The following is a 13,906-nucleotide window of genomic DNA, read 5'->3' on the forward strand; positions in this document are numbered from 1 at the left end:
AGAAGGACATCATGCTTGGGAGGGTGGAGGGACAGCGCAGGAGGGGAAGGCCCTCTATGAGGTGGATTGATTCAGTGACTGGGATAATCGGGATGGGAGTGTCAGAGACAGTGCGATTGGCACAGGACAGAGCAGAGTTTAGGGCTGTTGTACAGTTTAGGGTCGCTATGAGTCGCAAACAACTCGACGGCACATAACAACAACAAACACCTTCTCAGAATGATTGCTGAAGTGATTGTGTTACAGGGGACATTTCTATTGGAAACTATCACTCTTTTCATTAGATTAGGTATTAAATGATAAACAATACCACATTTAAGCAAAAAGACCTTAGAGTTTAAACAGAAACCAGTTAAGGTATTTTCTGTTTTACTTGTCTCATCTATTCCAGGTCTATAAGTGGTTGCCAGCATTGTCTGTTATATGACAACTGTTCTAAGTTCACCATCTGAATTTCCTTTGGTTTTCAGTTAAAACACAGATACACAAACTGTTGTCAAACCCCATCTTAAAGTTCAGATATATTTATACTATTTTTAACTTTATAGTTACTTTCATTTAGATTTCTTGTTATCTTCTGTCTAAGGCTAAGTCTTCCAGATAAGCAAAATGAGAGAGAGAGAGAGAGAGAGAGAGAGAGAGAGAGAGAGAGAGAGAGAAGAGAGAAGAGAGGAGAGAGGAGAGAGGAGAGAGAGAGAAAGAGAGAGAGGAGAGAGGAGAGAGAGACAAAAAGAGAAAGAGAGAGAGGAGAGAGAAGAGAAGAAAAAAAGAGAAAGAGAGAGAGGAGAGAGAGAAGAGAGAGATTACAAAGGAATGACTTACACCATTGTGGAGGCTGGAAAGTCCCAAATCCATAGGTTAGGCATCAGACCAGAGGCTTCTCCTGATACACGTGGTTGCAGGGACTGACAGGCACACAATCAGCAGGTCAGACAACACGCTATTGGGTCACAGAATTGTGAAGCTGACACGTTCCAGAATCAAATAAGTCAGATGGCAGACTGGTAGCTCAAGTCCCAAGAACCAAAGATGAGACGATAAGGAGACTGCTACAAGATATAGAGAAAGAGAGAGCTTTGCCAGAGCATATACATGTGTATTTTAAGTAGGTCACACCCCAAAGGAAAATTTGTTGTACCATATTAAAGGTGTTACTTGAGTATGGGTATGACTTAAATAAGGATGTAAATTGAATAAGGCTATAAGTTGAGTCATACCCTTTTGTAACTCAAGATATACTCTATAATAATCCTGCCTTATTAATGCAAATAAGGATTTACAAAACATAAAATTGAAGATAATTACATCATATTACAAAATGGAATATAATGATGTCAGATAAAAAAACAGGGAAATTATACATCATATTAACTAAATTGGCACAGCACATTAACGACCACATTCCTATTTCTGCCTTACATTTTTAAAAGAGAAATTCCATGAAGTAGATTTGTACTTACACAAATGTGAGCCTAACTCCCAGTTCTGTCCAAAAGATGGCTCTGAGGATCATTAAAGATGACATCACATTTCAAGTGTGAGTGTCAAGGACAGGAACATACAGAGACAATATCACTCTTCCCTTTCTCCTTCTTGTCATTTACTACAATAAAAGGAAAGGTTATAATTTTAAAAACAACATTTGCTTACTAACTCAAAAGATTCAGCCAAAATCAAGGCTCTGGTTTTATTCACTATGTTAATTGTTGTTGTTATGTGCCTTAGAGTCACCTGCCACTAATAGCGACCTCGTGTACAACAGCCCTATCTTGAACCAGTCTCACTGACTCCAACACACCTACCACCATCATCCCAGTTACTCTATCAATCCATCTCATCTGGAGGTCTTCCTCTCCTGCGCTGTCCCTCCATTCTTCTAAGCATGATGCCCTTCTCCAAGGACTTGTCTGAGACAGCTTCAAAATCCTAGCTTCCAAGAAGAAATACTCAGAAGTAAAATTTCCATGAAGAAAAGGGGGGGGGGAACCCAACACACCAATAAAAGTAAATTTTGATGATTAAGTGTATAATTTAGTATACAATAATGTCATGTTAACAAAAAAAGTATTTATAAAGACACTAAGGTAGAAACTCTTTCGTGTAATGCCACTAAAATGACCACTCTCAGTCAATTATTTTATAGTGTGCCCTGTTGCTGCTGTGTACCAGAGAGTCAGAAATCCAGTGGGTTTTCAGAGGCAGTTAATCATACAAGAGGAGATCACCCATCCTTGTGTATCCTACCTCCAATCTTAATGCCACATTTCTCCTTATAGAGAGCCCAGCCTCCTGGATAATCTGTTCTGCATATAGATTGAAAAAGACATGGAGATAGGACATATCCTTGGCACACACCTTTCCCAATTTTGAACCATGCATTGTTTCCTTATTCTGTTCTGCCAACTGCCTCCTGATACAGGTATAGGTTTTACATAAGCACAATCAAGTGTTCTGGGATTCACATTCTTCTCAGAGTCAGCCACAGTTTGTTGTGATCCACACAGCCGAACACCTTTCCATAGTCAATGAAACACAGATAGACGTTCCTATGGTACTCTCTGCTTTCAGGCAAGATCCATCTGATGTTAGCAATAATATCCTTAGTATCACAGCCTCTTCTAAACCCAGCCTGCATTTCAGGCAGTTCTCTATTGATATGCTGTTCCAGTTGTTTTTGGATAATCTTCAGCAGAATCTTGCTTGCATGTGATATCAATGATACTGTTCAATAATTTCCACACTCTGTTGGATCACCTTTCTTTGGAATAGGAACAAATAGATCTCTTCAGTCAGTTGGCCAGGCGGTTGTCCTCCAGGTTTCTTGGCACAACTTGGTGAGCACATGCAGGGCAGCATTGTTTGTTGAAGTATGTCAGTCGCTATGCCATCAATTCATCAGGCCCCATTGTTGCCAGTTCTTTCAGAGCAGCTTGAACTTCTTCCTTCATCACCACAGGCTTTGCTCATACATTGTCCTATGTGAAAAATTTTTATAAATTTATTTTTTAAGTCTTTTCCATATAAATTCTTATTATCTTCTGTCAGTATATTTGTTACAAATATATCTTTGTTATAAAACCTTTCTGAAAATATTTTTAGCTTTCAAGTGGTAAAGAACACACATGGAAAAGAATGCCATGGTCCAAAATCTTCTCTTGAGGTTTTAAACCTAACTTGTGTTTCCTCCTGGGGAAAACCTTACATTTGCTCCAAGACTCACATCCAAAAATAAAAAACTAAAAAGAAAAAGAAAAACTATTTTAGAAGTAGCAACAGTATTACTATGAGGTTCATCTTACCTTATCTTTCAAGCACAGTATAAAAGCCAAGTTATATTTGACAAGACGACATAAATGTTGAGTTAGCTAAAAGTTAGAATTCCTTGTTCCTGATTATTGATTTAAAAAATATCATTCCTGTGATATTTATATCTATGTATCAGTAGTAGCAGCATTTCATTGCTACTAGGAAAAGATCTGTGTATGCACATTTTTCCAATCTCCCAATGAATAAGGATCTGAGTTAAGGTACCTGGCGAGCAAAGGAAAAGATAGTAATGGGTTTTCTGAGGTTCCTCAAGGGATTAAGAACTCCCGGTGGTCCAAGAAACCAGTAAAAATATTCCCTCAGGAGTTCTTGGGAGGAAGACAGGGTCTGCAGCTGGTACTGTGCTCAAGTCCTCTTCACAAACCCTCCAATACAGCCCTCATCATTCCCAGGGCAGTCCCGTCTTCATGAACAACGATTACATCACAGACAATAGATTATCTCTCAACAGGTCATTTCCCAAATGTTCTCATTAAGTGAGGTTTTGAAAACTACAGGCAATCAGCGAAGGAAAGACAATGAAATGTGCACCCTGGCTGTGCCATCTTCTCATCCCCTCTCCAGGGTCTTCTGGAGAGAAGTTGAGGTAGTCAGAAGCTGAGGAACATTGAAGGCAGACATTACCCAGCTTGTATCTGACTGTGATGCCTGTGACAACGGAACTGGGAAAGAAAGAATTGGCAGGGGTCCAGCAGTAACAATTGTAAGGTGATTGATTCCTCCCATCACATCCCAAATCCAGATCTGCCCCTCAACTCCCTCTCCACAGTTCTGCAGAAAGGGCGACTCAGGACTCACTGTCCGGTTTTGGCTGAAACCTCAGCCCTGTGATTGTACTTTTCCACAGTGGAGATGTAATAAGATACATGTGAACATGAAAGATAAATAAGTAAAACACTTCAGCCTCATCAAATGGTTACAGTCGTGCTCTGTACATGTTTACTCGCACACAAGATTGGGTTTATCCCCAGGTCGAGGCAATGACCTGCCGTCAATGACACGATTTCAACTGTTTCTTAGGCCCAAGTGCTGTTTGTGAAACGCTTTAGAGACTTCCTTATAAATGTAAGCTGCAAAGCCAAGATAAGCCTTTGTTTATAACATCCCAAATCTTAGCAAATATTCCAGCCTGTGAATTATGAATTAGCAAGATTTCATTATTTTTTCTTCCTTCAAGAAATGAGAGGCATTTGGCGCTGCAGAGAACCTAGAGAAGTCCTTGGGCCTGTGGCACTGTTACAGACTCAGTATTTATGTGGCTGTGTGTGCAGAGAGGCCAAGGCCTCGGGGAAGTGCACTGATTGGAAGAAAAGAGCAGCCGAGAACATAAGCACTTTGCCCCTCAGAAGAGTCTGATGTATGCCTTACACTTTGTCCCCTGGTGTAGGAGCATATCTCTCCACCACGAAAGATGCAGCAGTGTTCCGTTTGCCCTTCTGAGTAAAGGACAAAATTATTTCAAAACAAGGATTGTCTTCAGCATCCTTTTGCCTTCCTGGTAAGCACCTTCTGCCTCACCTTGGAACAACCTTTGGACTTCAATTGTTTATGACCAGACTTTTTACCTGACCTTCTTTATTCCCACATGTTCATTTGTCTTATTCTGCTAATGCAAAGAAATTTATAATCCAAAGTGCCAGCTTTGCATTATTCAGATGTTGTATTTTGTGAATTGCACTGCAACCCATAAGATACGTGCTGGAAAGCTAAGCCCTGAAAAAAAAGATATCATCCTTTTATGATATGTTGTTGTTATGTGCCATCGAGTTGTCTGTTACTCATAGAGACCCTGTGTGCAACAGCCCTAAACCCTGCTCTATCCTGCGTCAATCTTATTGTCTCTGACACACCTACCCCCCCATTATCCCAGTCACTGAATCAATCCATCTCATTGAGGGTCTTCCTCTCTTGTGCTGTCCCTCCACCCTTCCAAGCATGACGTCTCTCTCCAAGGACTGGTCCTGCCTTGCAACATGTCCAAATTAAGTCAGACAAAGCTTCGGAATCCTTGCCTCCAAGGAGTAGACTGGTCTGACCCTCTCTAGAATGAATCTGTTTGTTTTCCAAGCAGTCTATTCAATACTCTTCTCTAGCACCACAGTTTAAAGACATCAGATCTCCTTCTATTATTACCCCGCTTTCTGATATATAGCACGTAATTGCAAAGACCATAGCCTGGACATCTTCGTTTCCAGACTGACATCGTTGCTCTTCAGTACTTTGGAGAGGTCTCTGACAGCAGACTTCCCCACTGAAATTAGTCTTTTCATTTCCTGGCTGCTGTTACCAACAGTGTTGATTGTGAAACCGAACAAACTAAAGCTGTTAATAATTTCAGTCTCTTCACTACACATCATGATGCTGCCAATTGGCCCAGTGGTGAGAATCTTTGTTTTCTTGAGATGAGCTTCAATCCATATTGAACACTACAGTCCCTGACCTGCAAGCACTTTAGGGAATACCAGGAAAATGTCTATGTGTGTTTCATTGATTGTACAAAGACATTTGACTGTATGGATCACAACAAACTGTGGCTAACTCTGAGAAGAATGAGTCTCAAAGTGCTTGTTCATACTTATAAGCTATCACATTAAGGATTGGATAGAGGAAAATAGGTGTTGAATGGAGTCGGTGAGAGTAGAAGGGAATGCTGGTGGAGCAGGGAAAGGGTAGGGCAGGACACACGTGTCAAGGGCAGGGACAACACTAAATCTATTGGTAATTTCTACAATTGGAAAATATCTTTCATTTGCTCTTTTCCATAAAATGTTTGTCAGATAATGTTCTAAATCTGATCAAATTAAGACAAACTAGGAAGAGGGATTGCCCATTTACTTCTAAAACAGGAGGCCTTTGAAAACCCTATGTACAGCAGAGCACACTTAGTCTAAGACATGTGACAACTAATGCTGAGCCCTCAAGTATGGAAACACAAAGGAGAACACTTGTAAGCAGACACTAGTGATTGGAACATGGAATGTGAAAACCATGAATGTAGGAAAATTGGATATGAAGAAAGAAATGGGATGCATAAATATTGATATATACTAGGGATTGGTGAAATGAAATTGACTGACACGGGACATTCTAAGTCAGGTGATCATATGATCTACTATACTGGAGATGAAAAAGTGAGGGAAAATGGGGTTGCTTTCACAGTTAAAAATGTCATTTCTAAATCCATCTTGAAATATAATGTTGTGAGTGGCATGATTATATCCATATGCATCCAAAGAAGTCCAGTGAATACTACCATCCTACAAATATATGCAACAACAACCAGACACAAAAAGGAGGAAATAGAAGACTTCTACCAATTTTTCCAACTGGAGATCAATCAAACATTCAAGCAAGAGTCAGTAATAATGGGTGACTGGAATGCAAGAGTTGGGAAAAAGAGAAGGATCAGTAGTTGGAAAACATGGACTTGGTGACAGAAATGAAGCTGGAGAGAGAATGATAGAATTTTGCACAATGAATGACTTATTCATTGCAAATACTTTGTTATCTACTGTCAAATTGGGTCTGACCGGCACAAGAGGAGATTGCATCTGGTGAATTCTAATTGCATGACTTCAGGCTTGCAGTGCCCTGCAAATATGTTTTATAAGAAGCATAAATGCAGGCTATACACAGGAGTTTCACCTGATGGTATGCATAGGCATCAGATCAATTACATCTGTGGAAAGAATCACTAGAGAAGCTCACTATCAACTGTGAAAACTAAACCAGTTGCTGACTGTGGAACAGACCGCTATCTACTCATATGCAAGTTCAAGCTGAAGCTAAGGAAAATTAAATCAAATCCACGGTAACCAAAATGTACCTTGAGTCTATCCCACCTGAATTTCAAAACCATCTTAGGAACAGGTTTGAGGCCTTGAACATGAATGAGCGAAGACCAGATGAGCTATGGGAGGATATCAAGAAATATCATCCAGGAAGAATGCAAAAGGTCATTGCAAAGACAGAGGAGGAAGAAAAGATCAAGATGAATGTCAGAAGAGATTCTGAATATTGTACTATAGCGATGTTAGATAAAACAAAAGGGAAGAAATAAAGATATTAAGGAGCTGAACAGAATATTTTAAAGGGCAGCACAGGAAGATAAAGTATTACAGTGAAATGTGCAAAAAGCTGGAGTCAGAAAATCAAAGAGGCTGAACTTGCTCAGCATTTCTTCAGCTGAAGGAACTGAAGAACAAATTCAAGCCTCAAGCTGCAATACTTAAGGATAATTTGGACAGAATATTAAATGATTCAGGAAGCATTAAAAGAAGATAGAAAAAGTAGACAGAGTTATTGTACTAAAGGAATTGGTGGACACAGAAGAATTTAATGAAATAATATATGAGCAAGAGCCTGTGGTGATGAAGGAAGAAGTTCAAGCTGCTCTGAAAGAATAGGCAAAAATCAAGGCCCCAGGAATTGATGGCATACTGACTTACATATTTCAACAAATAGATGCTGCCCTGGATGTGCTCACCAAATAGTGCCAAGAAATCTAGAGGATACCCAACTGGACAAGTGAATGGAAAAGATCTATATTTGTTTCCAATTCAAAGATAAGTGACCTGACAGAGTAGAGAAATTATAGAACAGTATTACTGATACCACATACAAGCTAAATTCTCCAGAAAATTATTCCAAAACGACTAGAACAGCACATCAACAAAGAACTGTCTGAAGTGCTGGCTAGGTTTAGAAAAGGCCATGGTACTAGGGATATATAACTAATGTTAGATGGATCTTGCCTGAAAGCAAGGAGTACCAGAGGAATGTCTATCTGTGTTTCATTGACTATGCAAAAGCATTTGATTGCACGGATCACAACAAACTGTGGCTGACTCTGAGAAGAATGTGAATCCCAGAACACTCGTTTGTTCTTATGTGAAACCTAAACTTGGAGCAGGAGGCAGTTGTCAGAACAGAATAAGGAAACACTGCATGGTTCAAAACTGGGAAGGGATGTGTCCCATTTCCATACCTTTTCCTTTTTTTTCAGATAAAATATTATGTTATTGTTGTTGTTATGTGCCATCGAGTCACTTGTGCCTCATAGCGACCCTATGTACAAGAGCTCTAAATGCTGTTCTATCCTGTGCCAACTAGCCATCTCAAACGCACTCATTCCTACCATTCCACTCACAGAATCGATCCATCTCATCAAAGGTCTTCCTCTCCTTCACCGCCCCTCCACTCTGTCAAACATGATGTCCCTCTCCAAGGACCAGTCCCTCCTTGCAACATGCCCAAAATATGTCAGACGAAACTTCAGAATCCTTGACTCCAGGGAACACTCTGGCTTCACCCTCTGCAGGACAAACCTGTTTGTTCTCCTAGAAGTTCATGGTATATTCAACACTCGTCTCCAGCACCACAGCTCAAAGGCATCAATCCTCTTTCTATCAACCCTATTCACTGTCCAACTCTCTGATGCATGGCCCGTAATTGTGAAGACTATAGCCCGGATCAGGCGCACCTTAGTCTCCAGCCTGACATCATTGCTCTTCAGTACTCTTGAGAGGTCCCTCACAGCCGACTTTCCCAATGCAATTCATCTCCTGATTTCCTGGCTGCTGTTACCAAGAGTGTTGACTGTGGAGCCAAGTAAATTAAAACTGTTAACTATCTCAATCTCTTCACCATCCATGCTGATGCTGCCAATTGGCCCAGCGGTTAGAATCTTTGTTTTCTTGACGTTAAACTTCACTCCATATAGGAGGCGGTAGTCCTTGATCTTCTGCAGCAAGCGCTTCAGGTCCTCCTCAGTTTCAGCAAGCAGGGTTGTGTCATCTGCATAACGCAGGTTGTTGATGATTCTTCCACCAATCCTGATGCCACATTCTTCTTCGTGTAGTCCAGCGTCTCGAATGATCTGTTCTGCATACAGACTGAAAAGGTATGGAGACAGAATACATCCCTGACGGGCCCCCTTCTTGATTTTGAACCATGTAGTGTCTCCTTGCTCTGTTCTGACAACTGCCTCTTGGTCCAAGTATAGGTTTTGCATTAGCACAATCAAATGTTCTGGGATTCCCATTCTTCTCAGAGTCAGCCACAGCTTGTTGTGATCCACACAATCAAAAGCCTTTGCATAGTCAATGATGCACAGATAGACATTCTTCTGGTATTCTTTGCTTTCTGTTAAGATCCATATGACATTAGCTATAATATCCCTACTACCAGCCTACACATCTGGCAGTTCTCTGTTGAGATATTGTTTCAAACGTCTTTGGATAATTTTCAGCAGAATCTTGCTTGCATGTAATATCAATGATATTGTTCAGTGTTGCTGTTATGTGCTGTCGAGTCGCTTGCGACTCATAGCGACCCTATGTACAACAGCCCTAAACCCTGCTTTATCCTGTGCCAATCGCACTGCCTCTGACACACCCATCCGGATTACCCTGGTCACTGAATCAATCCACCTCATAGAGGGTCTTCCCCTCCTGCGCTGTCCCTCCACTCTGCCCAACATGATGTCCCACTCCAAAGTTTATTTAAAGTCTAAAAGTATTATATTTTAGGGCATTGTTTTTATCGTAGGTGTACGCAATGAGGGTTGCAGAGTGGATTATATTTGGGGATAGGGGGTGGGGTTTGGGGAGGTGCAGGGGGGATTGTGTACCAATGAGGGAGTTTTTCTTTTGCTTTTCAAGGAGAGGAGCAAAGGGGCGGGGGAGGGGTTTGTGCGGGGAGAAGGGTGCAACAATGAATGAATGGAATTCCAAAATCTCTGTAGATGTTCACTGAAATGAAAAATAAACAAATTAAATTTTAAAAAAATCCATTTAACCATTTTTAAGGGGAAATTTCCCAGGGATAAATAATCTTAGTTTTGCTTTGTGTGGGATGTATTTGTCTCTCTTTTCTGAAGGATATTTTATTAACTAGATATAGAATTTGTGGGTGACAGTTTCTTTTGTTCAAATGAAAAAAATATTGTGTTACTTCTATCCTCCATGCTTTCTAATTAATAATATGTTGTCTTTTGCATTGGTTTTTTTCTCCCTCTAAAAGTTACATATCATTTCTCTCTGGCTACTTTTAATATTCTTTCTTTGTCCTAATGTTTAGAACTTTGATCATGTGTATGGGCTTATCATATTTTTTTTGAATCTGTATGTTTATGTATTTAACCAAATTTGGAGAGTTTTCAATTTTTGTAATATTCTTTATTCTTCACTCTCTCATTTCTATTCTTCTGAGACTCTAATATTATGAGCAATAGCACTTTTATTACTTTTTATCTCATGAATTCCTGACGTTTTTCTCTTCACCTCATTCTGTTTTCTCTTTATTTCAGATTTAGTAAATTATACTGATCTGTCCTCAAGTGTACGGATTCTGATTTCTATTGGCTCTTCCCCAATTTTGAGCCCTTTCTTTGATTTTTTAATTTATTATACTTCTAATTTCTATAATTAAATGTTGAGGGAGTTTTTTTTTAAAAAAAGTTTATTTAAAACTTAATTCTCACCTTGAGTATTGCAAAATACAAACTCCACAAAATGTTCATTCTTTTTTACTTTGTAGTTTACAAATATACAAAGCAGAAGTTTGCTTAAATTTATATTACATATTTATTAAGGCAAGGAATTATATGGAAAAACACATTTGTTATGCTTAAGGCATAACTTCTCAATCTCTATACAGAAATGATTATCTGAGAGGTTGGGCTCTATGAGGAGAAATGTGGCATTAGGGTTGGAGGAAGACTTACCAACAATCTGTGTTATGCAGATGACACAGTACAACCTTTTTTTTGCTATAGGTTTCTATTTGTAATCTTAATGAGGTCATATCAATGTATGATGTCTCCTAAAACTTACTGTTTCTGAGAGAGACACAGAGAAAACATGCATAAATTATGAGCATCAGCAAGGTAACAGATAACTAACACCAGGTATATTAAAGTTAAAAAAAGCAAAAATCTTCCCCTAGAAATTACAAAGACTTCTCCTACAGTCAGCACCCGGAGTTCAGGTCTAGACTCCTGGATAGTAAAAAAAAAATTGTCCTTTAAAAGCATTAATGGTGATACATGTATTCAACTAAGACAAGAGTCCAAGCATCAGGATATTTTAAGATTTCTCAAGTGAGTCATTGTGCATGTGGGACTGAGAATGAATATAATATTGACAGATGGGGTTAAGAGTCTGCTAGAACTCCTGCTAGAAACAAGGGCACTGCCGTTGCTGTTGTTAGGTGCCATCCTATGAACAATAGATCTGAACCTTGCTCTATCCTGTGTCATCCTCACCACCTGTGATATGCCCATTGTTACTGTCACTGCGTCAATCCATCTTGGTCAGAGTCGTTTTCCCTTTCTCGAACCTTCCACTTTTCCTAACATCACATTTTTTTCCCCCAAGGAATAGCCCCTCCTGACAACAAACCCAAAGTGTATGAGATAAAGTTTCATCATTCTTCCTTGTAAGGAGCACTCTGGCTGCTCTGCTTACAAGATGACTCATTTGATCTTTTGGCGGTCCATAAGAATTTTACTGCACCAGAACTGCGAGGAACAAGTGTCCATGGATGAACTCTGTGGCAGGCCAGGAAAGGCAGAGAAAGCAGTTTGTATGCTCAAGAGTTTAAGGTTTCAAATTCCTGTATCTCTTACCCAGAAACTGGTCTTAACACACTCGTTCTTCCTCCTACTGCTGGAAATAGAGGTAAATGCATAGTACAAAATAAGCTAGATGCTCTAGAACTCATCTATTCAAGGTTGGACTCAAGCATGAGCTCAGCATTTATAAGAATTTTATAAACTCGGTTTCTTTCTGTGAGAAGGGCAAGTTTGTTTTCAAAGGAAGAAAATGTTAGCCAATTCGCAAAACAATTTGCTTAAATTAAGTGAAAAAAGCTTCTTTATTTTCCATCTAAAACCCCAAAAACCATCTGAGAATAAAGGAGACACTGTGTGAATTTGCTGGCATCATGTCTTTCTTATCAACAAAGACAAAGCTATCCAAATATGTCATAGACCCCTTTTTTGAGAACAGCTGTCTTCTGCTAAATCAAGGGCAGGCTTCTGGCCAACCATTTTGGTAATGCTTTTTAAGAAGACAGAATACTCCCACCTTCACCTCCAAAGAAAGGTATCTTGTCATGATTCACAAATATGATTGTACATCCAATAGCCAGACTTTGTGTAAAAGGATAAACAAACTCTAGCATCTCTCCTAAGATTTCCTCAACAACAATCATAACAAATGGCTCCTGGGAATCTGTATGATCACAAAATTTCCTCTTGTGGAAATGAATCATTCAGGAAATAGAATTGAGGTCCCTCAGAAGTTTTGGGAAGCAATCCACCAGGTCCAGTTTTCCTGTAATGACCCTCCAGTAGGTTTCCAAGACTGTCAGCTGCAATACTGTCCTTCTTTCTCCTTGAACAGTGGTGTAAAATAATGTCTAAATCATTGTTGTTCATTACCCTTGAGTTGACTGCAGCTCATTATAACCTTCTAAGTAACAGATCTGAATCTGGCCTTATCCTGCACCATCTTCACAATCTCTGATACGCTCATTCCCAGTTGGAGTCACTGTGTCAATCCATCTTGTTGAGGGTCTTCCTCTTTTTCTATGACCCTTCACTTTATCCCGCATGAGGTCTATTTCAAAGCCACAGCAGTGAATTAGAGATCTGACATGAGACAAAGCTCACCTTGGGAAAGCTACCTCATGGAATTAGAGCTAGGACACTTCACCCAAGTTTACTGGAGGACTGAGATAGAACCATAATTGGCAGGACTAAGAACTTTTTGTAACACTGTCCTAAAGCCACACTGTACTGAAGGCTGAGGTGCCTGCAAGCATATTTTTGGAAGATGTCCTGACTGAGTGAGTGCATCCTGCTACCAAGATGAAGTATAGACTTTTGACTTCTCTAAATACCCCATATTTATGAGTATGGGTGTTTTTTTGTGTGTGTTCTGTGACCTATTGCAACATATTTTGGACCCCATAGAGTGGTAAGACTGGTGTACTGGTGTTGGAATTAGTGGAAAGGGGTACAGGAGCATGAGAGATATGTGTAAACTCATGGGAATCAGTTTTGTGCTGTGAATGATGATGATGATGATGATGGAGGAAGCTCCTCCGTGTAGATTCAGCAGAGGTCAGATATGGCTGGCCCCATGTTGCCCTTACTCCTTTTATAGAAACACCCTGGTTGTACATCATCCAAGACAGAACTGTTTGTTCTTTTGGTACTTCATGGGATAGTATTTACTCTTTACCAACACCACAATTTTTCAAAGATATCAATTCTTCTTTGTCAGCTTTATTTATTGTTCAACATTGTCTACATGGAACACTTATAAAATAAATTCAAATATTAAATAATTAACAAAACAAATCTGGAATATACTGCTACATTATTTATTACAAAGTGTAAATCTTCCTGACCTTGATGTCCTTTGAAAGTTAAACATAAAAGAGGTAAATTTTTTGCTGAAGGAAGGAGAATTGGTGGTTCAGTAGTAGAATTCTCAAACTGGGTCAAGTAGCAACTTCATGATGGATGGTGAAGAGACTGAGATTGTTAACAGCTTTAGTTTGCTTGGCT

This window comes from Elephantulus edwardii, unplaced genomic scaffold, assembly GCF_000299155.1.
Source record: "Elephantulus edwardii isolate Elephantulus edwardi_28Jun2011 unplaced genomic scaffold, EleEdw1.0 scaffold00008, whole genome shotgun sequence".
Lineage (NCBI taxonomy): Eukaryota > Metazoa > Chordata > Mammalia > Macroscelidea > Macroscelididae > Elephantulus > Elephantulus edwardii.